Genomic DNA, 13,172 nt, shown 5'->3' with positions numbered 1-13,172 from the left:
TATTTTATAGTTTTAAAAATTTAGAGCTTAAGTCTGAACACTTTCTAGAAGTTGATTCATAAATATTTTCTTTTCATGCTCTTGTAAATGGAATTGTTTTTTTAATTTTACCTTCAGATTATTTGTTGCTAGTGTATTGATGTACACTTGAGTCTTATCCTGGTGTCTTATTGAACTCATTTATAGTTCTAATAGTTTTTATAGTTGATTCCTTAGGATTTTATATATAAAATCATGCCCTGTGTAAATAAAGATCAACTTACTTTTTCCTTTCAAATCTGGCTGTCTTTTCATTCTTCCTTTTTTTTTTTTCTCTCTTTTTCTTTCCTATTTGCTCTAGCTAGAAACTCTAGTGAGGCACCCCTCATGCTTCAGATGGTAAAGAATCTGCTTGCAATGCAGGAGACCTGGTTTTGATCCTTGGGTTGTGAAGATCCCTTGGAGAAGGGAATGGCTGCACACTCCAGTATTCTTGCTTCGAGAATTCCATGGACACAGGAATGTGGCGGGTACAGAGCATGGGGTTGCAAAGAGTTGGACACGACTGAGCAACTAACACACACACACAAACACAGAAACTCTAGTTTCACATTGAATACAAGTGGCAAGACATCCCTGATTTAGGGAGAAAGAATGTAGTCTCTCTCATCATTATGTATAATAACTGTGGATTTTTCATAGATTCCCTTTATAAAGTTCAGGGGTTCCCTTCTATTTCTAGTTTGTTTAGTGCAATGTTTAAATTGTTGAATTAAAAGTACTCATTAATCCAATTTTACATTGGATTTAACATTTTGTATTTAGAATCCACATCATATGGAGACTCCAGTAACTAAAATCTCTTTCATTTATGTTATCAGCTCTTCTGCTGCTGCTGCTGCTAAGTCACTTCACTTGTGTCTGACTCTGTGCGACCCCATTGACAGCAGCCCACCAGGCTCCCCCGTCCCTGGGATTCTCCAGGCAAGAACATTGGAGTGGGTTGCCATTTCCTTCTCCAATGCATGAAAGTGAAAAGTAAAAGTGAAGTCGCTCAGTCGTGTCCGACTCTTAGCGACCCCATGGACTGCAGCCTACCAGGCTCCTCCATCCATGGGGTTTTCCAAGCAAGAGTACTGGAGTGGGGTGCCATTGCCTTCTCCAGTCAGCTCTTCTACTCTCTATTAAATAGTTCTACTTTCCAGTTGTATGAATTTGGACAATTTTAACTTCTGTGTACCTGAGTTTCCTCATGTGCAACCCTGGATTTGATTGATTTCATTACCTACCTTTCATTACCTACCTTAGCTTAAAGAAAAACTGAACTATTTACAGGTAGAGCATTTAGGATAGCTGCTGGTCCCATTGTAAACATAATATTTTAGTTTTTATTAAGGATATGCATAATTAATGCATGAATTAATCTCAGTACATTTTTTTTACATGTATAGCTTACTTAGAAGAGATTTGAGAAAATAACATTTATTCAAAGCTTTATTTTTAATCTCTTGGATTTTTTTCACAGTGATAAATACCTGTTTTAGTAGAAAAATATTCAAGCAAGCTTATCTGAGTGTTCATGTCTAGCACTTACAAAATCAGATGATGTAAGACTCAGAAACCCTTGTTTAATATTTGGAAAGTTGTTTGTTTCATTTGTAGGTATGTCTCACCTGTTCCTAAAGATGACTTTGGTTCTTCAGATAATGCTTCTTTTACAAAGCTATGTACTGTGTCTGAAAAGTCCTGAGATCCATCTTCCTGATTTTAATATTTAATTATTTAGCTAGAACATGAATGAATAGCTATGAAAAGCAGCACATCTTGCCATGAGAGACTAGATTCATTAAGGACATCTTAAAATTTAAAGAACTTTTTTTTTTTTTTCTACTGGAGTGGGTTGTCATTTCTTTCTCCAGGGGACCTTCCTGACCCAGGGATCAAACCTGTGTCTCTTACATCTCCTGCATTGGCAGACGGGCTCTTTGCCACTAGCACCACCTTAGGAGTGAAAGTTGCTCAGTTGTGTCTGACTCTGGGACCCCATGGACTGTAGGCTGCCAGGCTCCTCTGTCCATGGAATTCTCCTGGCTAGAATACTGGAGTGGGTAGATGTTCCCTTCTCCAGGGGATCTTCTCAACCCAGGGATTGAACCCAGGTCTCCCGCATTACAAGCATATTCCTTACTATCTGGGCCACCAGGGAAGCCCAAGAATACTAGAATGGGGAGCCTATCCCTTCTCCAGGGGATCTTCCCAACTCAGGCATTAAACTGGGGTCTCCTGCACTGCCCCCAAAAAATCTTTTTGTGTTCTGAGAAATACTTCGATGTAAATTGAAAGGAGACAGATAAAATGTTTTGTTATCTCCTTTTGTTATGAGTTAGACAGAAAGAGCCAAGACATTTCAAGATGACATTCTTAGGATTTCTTTGGAATCAGCTGAGAGCATCATTTTATGCATGTGAATTTCCTTACCTTAGGGAAAATCATGAAATATAATTTAATTTATAAAATTTAAATACCATCTTTAAGTTACTCTCTTAACTATCTAGAGAAATTATTAATTTAATTGATTCCCCCCACTTTTGATAGGAAATAAATTTTAGCACAAGCAACCATTTGAGTACAACTCCTAATACAGGTGTGAAATAATATAAAGACTGAGTATTGAAAATAGTTATGAAGTTCTTGTGTTGAAGCAGTTTCCTTTCTCTTTAGACCCACACTAACTTTATTAAACCCCAACATCATTTTCTAGTTATCCAGTACAAAAAAGATTAGAAATGATACCTAAATATAAAGGTGTGTCAAGGTATTTGGATGGAAAAAGGAAAAATCTTTAAAGGGGAATCTAAAAAAATGAGAGACACAATGGTATTATGACAATGTATCATATTAGGTAGACTGGAATCATTCAATAAACTTAAAATTATTCTATATCTTTCTATTTAACAAGGGAGGAATATATATGGTACATTATAGAATATTTTTCTTCACAACTGGTTAATTTTTTTTAAAGTTTGATATCGGAAGAGGTAAATATTCATTATTTAGAAATGATATATTTTCTTCAGTTTTCCTAAGGTTAGCTTGATGAAAATAATATATACCTTTACCTATTCTCTTGCCTATATCATAAACTATGCTATGTTAGACTCAAAATGTGAAGTAAATGGTCAATAATTATGTTAAATGTAGTCCATATGAAAGCAGTTTTTGTAAAATCTCAAGTGTTATGTAGAGTTAATTCTTGGCCATTTTTATCACCTTTAAGACTGTCTCTTCAAGAAGGATAGGTGAATATTAGAGGTCATATATGAGCCAAATGATTTGGCCAAAGGTAGAATCCCCTAAGGGTGGGACAGGTGGAGGTGGGCAATGGTGAGTTAGGTGGGGTGTTATTGTTGCTGTTCAGTTGCTTGGTCGTGTCTGATTCTTTGCAACCATATGGACTGAAGCATGCCAAGCTTCCCTGCCCTTCACCATCTCCTGGAGTTCACTCAAGCTCATGTCCATCAAGTCGGTGATACCATCCAACCATCTCATCCTCTGTCATTCCCTTCTCCTCCTGCCTGCAGTCTTTCCCAGCATCAGGGTCTTTTCTAATAAGTCGATCTTTGCCAAAGTATTGGAGCTTCAGCTTCAGCATCAGTTCATCCAATAAATATTCAGGGTTGATTTCCTTTAGGATTGACTGGTTTGATCTTCTTGCTCTCCAAGGGACTCTCAAGAGTCTTCTCCAACACCACAGCACAAAAGCATCAATTCTTCAGTGCTCAGCCATCTTTATGATCCAACTCGCATATCCATACATGACTACTGGAAAAACCATAGCTTTGACTATGCAAACCTTTGTCTGCCAAGTAATGTCTGCTTTTTAATCTGCTGCCTAGATTTGTCATAGCTTTTCTTCCAAGGAGCAAGCTTCTTTTAATTTCATGGCTGAAGTCATCGTCTGCAGTAATTTTGGAGCCCAAGAAAATAAAGTCTGTCACTGTTTCCATTGTTTCCCCATCTATTTACCATGAAGTGATGGGACCAGATGCCAAGATCTTAGAAAATTAGAGATACCAAGGGAATATTTCATGCAAAGATGGGCACAATAAAGGACAAAAACTGTATGGGTGGCGTGTGGTTGTAGCTAAGAACATGCAACTTTGTGGTCTCATCAAGTGCCATTCTTCTCCTTAGCTCTTAACTTCCATTCCTAATTTTTAAAAATCTTTCTCCTGTTTATGACATATATGCTGCTGCTAAGTTGCATTAGTCATGTCTGACTCTGTGCGACCCCATAGATGGCAGCCCACCAGGCTCCTCTGTCTCTGGGATTCTCCAGGCAAGAATACTGGAGTGGGTTGCCATTTCCTTCTCCTTATGACATATATGGGTATATAATATATATTTAGTAAAACACTGTGGATATATTAGAAAATGAGGAGTTTGAGCTTCATAGTGTGGGAAGCTTTTCAGATTTTCAGATTAGGAATATTAACTAGACTTACTGTATTTTAGGAAAATGACTTGGTAACATGAATTGACATGGGGAGATTAGAAATAAGAGAACTCAGAAAGCTGTTATAATCCAAATCAGAGATGAAGTTATGGGACTTGGAAAGGGACAGAATGTTATAAAAGGGACAGAATGTTGAAGAGGTATAAGTTAAACATTGTTTGGTGATTGCTGACTGATGACTACCTATATTGGGGACCTTGTAACCTTGTAAAAAGGATAGGAATTAGAGGTATTTCTGGGGTTTCTATCATAAAAGTTTGATTCATTAACCATGAAAAGTGAAAGTTCCTCAGTCATGTCCAACTCTTTGCGACCCCTTGGACTATACAGTCCATGGAAATCTCTAGGCCAGAATTCTGGAGTGAGTAGTCTTTCCCTTCTCCAGGGGATCTTCCCAACCCAGGGATCGATCCCAGGTCTCCCGCATTGCAGGCGGATTCTTTACTAGCTGAGTCACAAAGGAAGCCCAAGAATACTGGAGTGGGTAGCCTATCCCTTCTCCAGTGGATCTTTACAGCCCAGGAATGGAACCGGGGTCTCCTTCATTGCAGGTGGATTCTTTACCAACTGAGCTATCAGGGAACCCCATTAACTATGATGTAGAGCAATTATAAAAGTAGGATTGAGAATGGATAAAATGGGTTGAGTCTCAAATGTATTCATTGTGTGTTGACTGTGTGATATCCACTTAGAAATGTCCCCACAGACAACTGGTAGTAAGCTATTTCCAACATTATCTGTTATTCACATATGAGAAGTGAGATCTAAGGAACATGTAGATATGAGCTGACATCATTAAATAGATAAAATCTCCAAAGGAGCTATCCATATAGGAAGAAGACTGCTGAGAACTGAAACGTGGGAGAACAATAGAAAATTAGGCATTAAAGGGGATTCAATAAAGGAAATAGAATAGAACACTAAGAAAAGCAGGAACTCAGAATAGTGAAAGATCCAACAAGAGCAAAGATAGATACTTAAATGATGAAATTTAAAACAAATGTTCATAGTGATTTTTAAAAAAAAAAAAACTCATTTCAGAGTAGTATCTTTTTATTTTTTAATTACTGCAAAAGTTTTAAAAGATAGAAAGTGACAAGTGTCCCTCTCCCCACTGTGTTCTTCCCCAGATTATTAAATTTTTAATTTCTCCTACATCTTGCTAATCATTTTTCTTGCATATACTGAAAGATCTCATGATCTTTGTTTTCTGAATTGAATTTTAAGCCACCTTTTTCACTCTTCTCTTTCTCTTTCATCAAGAGGCTCTTAGTTCTTCGCTTTCTTCCATAAGGGTGGTGTCATTTGCATATCTGAGGTTATTGATATTTCTTCCAGCAATCTTGATTCCAGCTTGTGCTTCATCCAGCACATAATGGCGTTTCACATTATGTACTCTGCATATAAGTAAATAAGCAGGGTGACAATATACAGCCTTAATGTACTCCTTTCCCAGTTTGGAACCAGTTGTTCCATGTCCAGTTCTAACTGTTGCTTCTTGACCTGCATACAGATTTCTCAGGAGGCAGGTCAGGTGATCTGGTATTCCCATCTCTTTCAGAATTTTCCACAGTTTATTGTGATCCACACAGTCAAAGGCTTTGGCATAGTCAATGAAGAAAAAATAGATGTTTTTCTGGAACTCTCTTTCTTCTATAATCCAGCAGGTGTTGGCAATTTGATCTCTGGTTCCTCTGCCTTTTCTAAATCCAGATTGAACATATGAAAGTTCACGGTTCATGTACTGTTGAAGCCTGGCTTGGAGGATTTTCAGCATTACTTTGCTAGTACATGAGATGAGTGCCATTGTGTGGTAGTATCAACATTATTTGGCATTGCCTTTCTTTGGGATTGGAATGAAAACTCACGTTTTCCAGTCCTGTGGCCACTGCTGACTTTTCCAAATTTGCTGGCATATTGAGTGCATCTTTCACAGCCTCATCTTTTAGGATTTGAAATAGCTCAGCTGGCATTCCATCATTTCCACTAGCTTTGTTTGTAGTTAGTGATGCTTCCTAAGGCCCACTTGACTTCACATCCCAGGATGTCTGGCTCTAGGTGAATGATCACACTATTGTGGTTATCTGGGTCAAGTCATGAAGATCTTTTTTGTATAGTTCTTCTGTGTATTCTTGCCACCTCTTCTTAATATCTTCTGCTTCTGTTAGGTCCATACCATTTCTGTCCTTTATTGTGCCCGTCTTTGCATGACCTGTTCCCTTGGTATCTCTAATTTTCTTGAAGAGATCTCTAGTCTTTTCCATTCTATTGTTTTCCTCTATTTCTTTGCATTCTTTTTCCCTTAGTTTATATTTAAATAGAAGTTGACAGTCTGTTATCCAATATGACTGAATGATGGGTAGTAGTCACATGTACAACACATTCCTTACTCCGGAAGGCATATCAGAATGCACTCAACTAAAAGAGAAACGAATATAGCTTACAGTTTAATGATAATATTAAATATTCCTTGAATTAAAAATCAATTTAAAATTGCATATTTCAGTATTTAATTATTAATAATAAATTACTGTGACACCTTAATTGAGAAACGACTTTAAAAACCATGTCAACGTTATGTTTCTTTACATGTATATAATAAAATACATACATTTTTGACCCTTACAGTAGACCTATATTTGGGGTAAAAAAGGCCCTGGTATCCTGAAGGCCAATAACAAGCATTTGTCTGTCCAATGTCAGATGTTAATTAGGGTTTGAGCAGAAACTGAGTCCCAAGTTTCTTGTTTTATGGGCCTGTCCGTTTTCCTTCGTACCACATATCCCTGCATAAACTGAAAGTGACTATCAGCAGCAAAAATATAGTGTATAAATTTTCATATACACACACACACTCAGATACTTAGTTCAAGTATATGCATGTATTATCTGTGAGTCACTCTTTAAATATCTGAAAACTGTTCTACCAGCAACAGATATCTGAAGCTTCACTTCCACGTCTGTCTGAGAAAAACCTTAAGTCGCTTACTCAGTCGTGTCCGACTCTTTGCAACCCCGTGGACTGTAGCCCACCAGGCTCCTCTGTTCATGGGATTCTCCAGGCAAGAATACTGGACTGGGTTGCCATTTCCTTCTCCAGGGGATCTTCCCGACCCAGGGATCGAACCCAGGTCTCCCACATTGCAGGCAGATGCTTTAACCTCTGAGCCATCAGGGAAGCCCTAGAAAAACCTTAGTTAAAGTTAATAGGTTTCATGTGTATGAAGTGTTTGCACTTATTCAGTATACTAGCACAATTTCTGTTTCTTTAAGAAAAAAAAAAAATCTGGCTTCTCATTGAATGCTTCTGTCAGCACAACAGTAAATTTTGGCCGTTTTGATCTTATAAGCATCGAAGGTTTAGCCCTGTATTTTTTAGTCTATCAATTTCATATTGCTTTTTGTCATTTTTATAATGATCTCCAAAATGCCTTTATACATCCAATCCAAATTTTAAAGATACTACAGTTCAGGACAATTAAAAGCAGCACAGAACTATTAGCAGTCCTGAATAAGAAAACACAAGCTATTGCTGAAGGAAACTTAAGGAATTTCCTAACCAAAATACTCAGATCATAGTGTTATGTCTTAAAAAATAAGCTCAATGGAAATACAGCTGACATGTTGAACCAGGAAGGTTTTCACTGTATTGAAAACATCACTGATCATTATGAAAAAGGAACATTTTGTTAGTAATAAGTTTTAAGAATTTGGCAATTTATGAAAATGTTGAAATTTGGAGGAAGAACTCGTTCTACACCTTAGCTTTTTTGTTTTGTGGCTGTACACTATAAAAATTGATAATTCAGGTAATATAAATATATTTTACTAAATAATTGACTAGACAAATGCAGAATTTGGTTTTTTATATTTAATTTATAATTAATAAAGTTAAAGTCGCTCAGTTGTATCCAAATTTTTGCCACCCTGTGGACTGTAGCCCACCAGGCTCCTCTGTCCATGGAATTCTCCAGGCAAGAATACTGGAGTGGGTTGCCATTTCCTTCTCCAGGGGATCTTCCCAACCCAGGCATCGAACCCAGGTCTCCCACATTGCAGGCAGACGCTTTAACCTCTGAGCCACCAGGGAAGCCTTATAATTAATAAGGGACTTTAAATTCCTTTTTCTTTCTTACTAATTTCCATCTTTAGAATATTTAAACATAATTTAACAGCCTTCTGAAATTTGGACTACCTCCCCAATTGACTGTTTCAAAAAGTTTTAACTTCTGTTGTTGAAATTACGTGATTCAAATAGTTGTCAAATTTAAGAAATTTTGTGACACTGCAGACATTTGGTGGCTCCTATAGGCTTTGAAATAGCTCTGTTATATGGGTACAGGAAGGTCTGCTCCATGGATCTAGAAGCAAAGTCTCTGGGAACACTTAGGGAAATAATATTTTCAGAAGGGAAAGTAACTCAGTCGTATCCGACTCTTTGCGACCCCATGGACTATATAGTCCATGGAATTCTCCAGGCCAGAATACTGGAGTAGGTAGCCTTTCCCTTCTCCAGGGGATCTTTCCAACCCAGGATCGAACCCAGGTCTCTCCTGCATTGCAGGTGGAGTCTTTACCAGCTGAGCCACAAGGGAAGCCCAATAGTTTCAAAGCCCATGCATTATTTTCTGAAAGAAAATTTTACTTACTATCTTGAAAAAAATGTAATACACTATTTTGAGAAAATGTTAGTATGTTTTAGGTAAATTGATTAAATAAACTTTTGGTTTATTTTTGGTCTTTTGTTTTTTTCACAACTCTCAACTCTTCCTCTGTAGTACATTAGAAACACTGTACTTCTGGAAGCTGACACAGTAGAGCGATGATCCTGTACATCGCAAAATGCATCTAGAGTATCATCTTTTATAGTACAATGCAGTAAGTGATTAGGTCAGTGAAACCATGCAAAATTAGTTTCAATATATTGTTTCCTAGGGTTTCCCTGGTGGTGGTGGTGGTTTAGTCCCTAAGTTGTGTCCAACTCTTTGTGACCCCATGGATTGTAGCCCATCAGGCTCCTCTGTCCATGGGATTTTCCAGGCAAGAGTACTGGATTAGATTGCCATTTCCTTCTCCAGGGGATCTTCCCAACCCAGGAATCGAACCCAGGTCTCCTGCATTGCAGGCAGATTCTTTACCGACTGAGCTATGTTTCCCTGGTAGCTCAGTGGTAAAGAATCCGCCTGCTATGCAGGAGACACAGGTTTGATCCCTGGGTTGGAAAGATACCCTGGAGGAGGGCATAAAACCCACTCCAGTATTCTTGCCTGGAGAATCCCATGGACAGAGGAGCTTCCTGGGCTACAGTCCATAGGGTCACAAGAGTTGGATACAACTTAGCAACTAAACAGCAACAACAAATATTGTTTCCTATAACGGGTGTTTCTGTTACCATACAAACATCTAGATATAAGCATGTAGAAAATTTTCATCAAATTTGAAACTTATAAGCCATGTGATACAATCAGAATTCACCCTGGGAACCCAAGGAACTTATCTCACAGATCAGATAAATTATACTGAAAAAGTTGACTTCTGATCAGGTGAGACAGGCATGTGTATTAAGATACTGTACAAGGAGGAAATGGTTAACTATATCTCCAATCAGATTTCCCAAGGATGAACCTGCCGCACTGCAGACCTTGATTTACTATCTAGCTTTTGCTTATATAGTGCGCTCCAGAGTAGCAACAAGGATTTACTCACTTAATGATAGTTAATTATTCTCCTGGGAAAAGTTGGGAAGACCAGCTAATGTGTAATATATTTTAGAAAGCTCGCCAAAAGTGATTAGACTTAAAATAGTTTGGGCAGTTATTAAGGGAAGCTTCACTTACCTGAAAACTGCATTCATCCGTAACATCTTATTTCTTCATAATAAGAGATGAATGAGGAGTTCTTTGTCATAAAATGTGGTTACAGAGGCCATTCAAAAGGACTTATTTTGTTCCTGTTTTTAAAGAGGATTTATGAGTCAAGTTATGTTATCAACTAATTAGAGTGATCACTTGTCCATATTCTAAAATAGAAATTAATTAGAGCTTATTAGGTGAAAGGACCATTGCTTTTACTGTCTTTAAAAAACATGAAACTAAGCTTTTTTAGTTTAGGAACTATCTTGTGGTCGTCTTTATACTGTCAACATCTAGATACCTTGTTTGACATATGATGAGTGTTCTATAACTCTTTCATAAAAAATAGCCTTCATATGTATGTAAGATAGAAAATCTACTTTGACTTAGTTGTATGGGTATTTTGTTTCTAATATAGCTTTCTGTTATAGCTGTTTATTATAAAGAACTATGTTTAGATTCTTAGAAGTGAGTTCCTTAGCAGTGGAGAGTCTCAGGCTTAGCCCCCGCATTTTCTCATTCAACAGATCTGGGATAAAGCAGAGGAATCCACTTTTGTTAATAAGCATTATGGGTTATTTTACAGGTACTAGTTGAGCCATGCTGAGAGACACTGTACCCAAACCTGTACGCAGTTCATATCTGAGCTGCCACAGCCATTCTCTCTTCTTTCTCCAGTTTGTATCAAACTTTATCTTTCTGTTTCAAGTATATATTGATACTATTTTTACCCCAGTTTCCTGTAATATTGTATTTTGCAAAATGTAGATCCTGAACCACCAGCATCAATGTTGGCTGGGTGATTTCATAAAGTATTGCCAGGAAAAATTGTTTATCAGTCATGTTCATAGTTGTTAGAACATAAAATCTAATTCTAGCAAGCATCTACCATAGTGCCCAGCTCCTAAAGTAGCCACAAAATACCTGTTGAGTGAATAGATAAAAGAGAGGAAGGATGTTAGAAGAATTAAAAGATCTACTTGTTTCTCTGTTTCCCAGCCTGCAGTTTTTTAGGGTTTTTTTTTTTTAATATGGAATGAGGGGCATAAAATATTAGAAAAGATTTAAGAAATCAATAAACATGGACATCGGTGTTCCTGTCACAATAAGGGCGAATACTCTCTTTGGCAGCTAAGGTCACCTCTGTAATTACAATACAGGTACTAACTTTTCTTTTAAACCAGAAGAGATTCCAACTTTTATAAGAATAAATTTGTATTATCAAGAAAAGTTATATTATTATTAAAAGTTTATTCTGTTAAAAATATAGGAAAATATATAATGTGTACTTAGAAAAATTCCCTTAAATATTTTGAAGGATGAATAGATAATTTTTAATTATCTGGAAATTTATTTTTAATTCTCTGTGTTTTAATTATCTGGAAAAATGTCCTTTTAGTTTTTAAGTTCTTGATAGTTCCAGATTACTGAGATGTTATATCTTTTCAGCATGATGATCTCTTCACTTAAGGCATCTATGTGTGTATGTATGTGTGTGTGTTTGTTCTTTTGGAGTTTGGTTCACTAATAACTACTTTGGATATTGTCATCTTAGAGTTAAAAAGCTTTCAGTAATGACCTTTGTATTATTTTGGAGGAAAGAGATTTGAAGTCAAACTTGAACTATGATTCCTCCCATGTGACCTCTCCAACTTTGTTTCCTCACTGAATGGGAATAATGCTTGCTGCATAGATCTATTATGGATATTAAATGAGATAATTCACTGAGAACAAGCCTTGCACATTGAAAGTTTTCAGTAAACAATCAAACTATTTTTAGAAGACTAGAAAAAGAATTTTATGTGTATTGTAGTTTTTTCAAGATCTGTTCCTTCATATTTTTATTTTTCTGTGGACTAAATCTATTTAGTCTACTGTTCAGTTTACTGTTCAAAAACTGGAATGAAAATAAAATCTACATAGACAATGCATATATTATCATCTGTTGCTTTTACCTCTTATTGTAAACAAAAGCTCTCTAGGCTTTCAATAGGAATGGATCTTCACTGAAGTGCATCCGTATGATAATTCTAAAATGTTAAAATTAACTGCTTTTTTAATATTGGATAAGCATAAAAGTCAAATTATGTCGCCTAAAAAGGAATACTCATACGTCTTTTCCCATCTTGTATAACACAAAAATAGCTAACTGCTTTTAGGGGACTTCCCTGGTGGTTCCGTGGTTAGACTCCATGTTTCCAATTACAGGGACTGGGGGTTTGATCCCTGGTCAGAGAACTAAGATCCCACATGCCACATGGCACAGCCAAAATATATATATATATATATATATATATATATATATATATATATATATATTTAGAGGATGACTAAGCATGAGACATGGAGAAGGCAATGGCACCCCACTCCAGTACTCTTGCCTGGAGAATCCCATGGACGGAGGAGCCTAATAGGCTGCAGTCCATGGGGTCCCTGAGAGTCAGACACGACTGAGCAACTTCACTTTCACTTTTCACTTTCATTCATTGGAGGAGGAAATGGCAGCCCACTCCAGTATTCTTGCCTGGAGAATCCCAGGGATGGTGGAGCCTGGTGGGCTGCCGTTTATGGGGTCACACAGAGTAGGACACAACTGAAGCGACTTAGCAGCAGCACCAGCAGCTACTATGTCCTTCTTTCTTTCATAGGCATATGCATATATTTACATAAGAATATTTATTCATTTACTTATAATGAATGAAACAGTGAACCTTTATCTGAAGGATGTCTTAGTAATATAACATACCTTACATATTCATATCCTATCCTTTACTGCATAGAAATAACTTGATGGTCCATTATTAACAATTTTTTTATTGGAAAGT

At 37.0% G+C, this 13,172-nt stretch overlaps 1 protein-coding gene across 1 annotated transcript in view; it reads left to right on the top strand.

Moving 5' to 3' along the window:
- LOC129647285 (uncharacterized) overlaps nucleotides 1-13,172 on the top strand; it is a 223,253-nt gene that overhangs the window by 108,610 nt on the left and 101,471 nt on the right. The window lies entirely within an intron of this gene.

Source organism: Bubalus kerabau, chromosome 3 (genome assembly GCF_029407905.1).
Source record: "Bubalus kerabau isolate K-KA32 ecotype Philippines breed swamp buffalo chromosome 3, PCC_UOA_SB_1v2, whole genome shotgun sequence".
NCBI lineage: Eukaryota > Metazoa > Chordata > Mammalia > Artiodactyla > Bovidae > Bubalus > Bubalus kerabau.
Note: the sequence above shows the minus strand (reverse complement) of the source record. Positions and strands in the feature narration are given on the sequence as shown.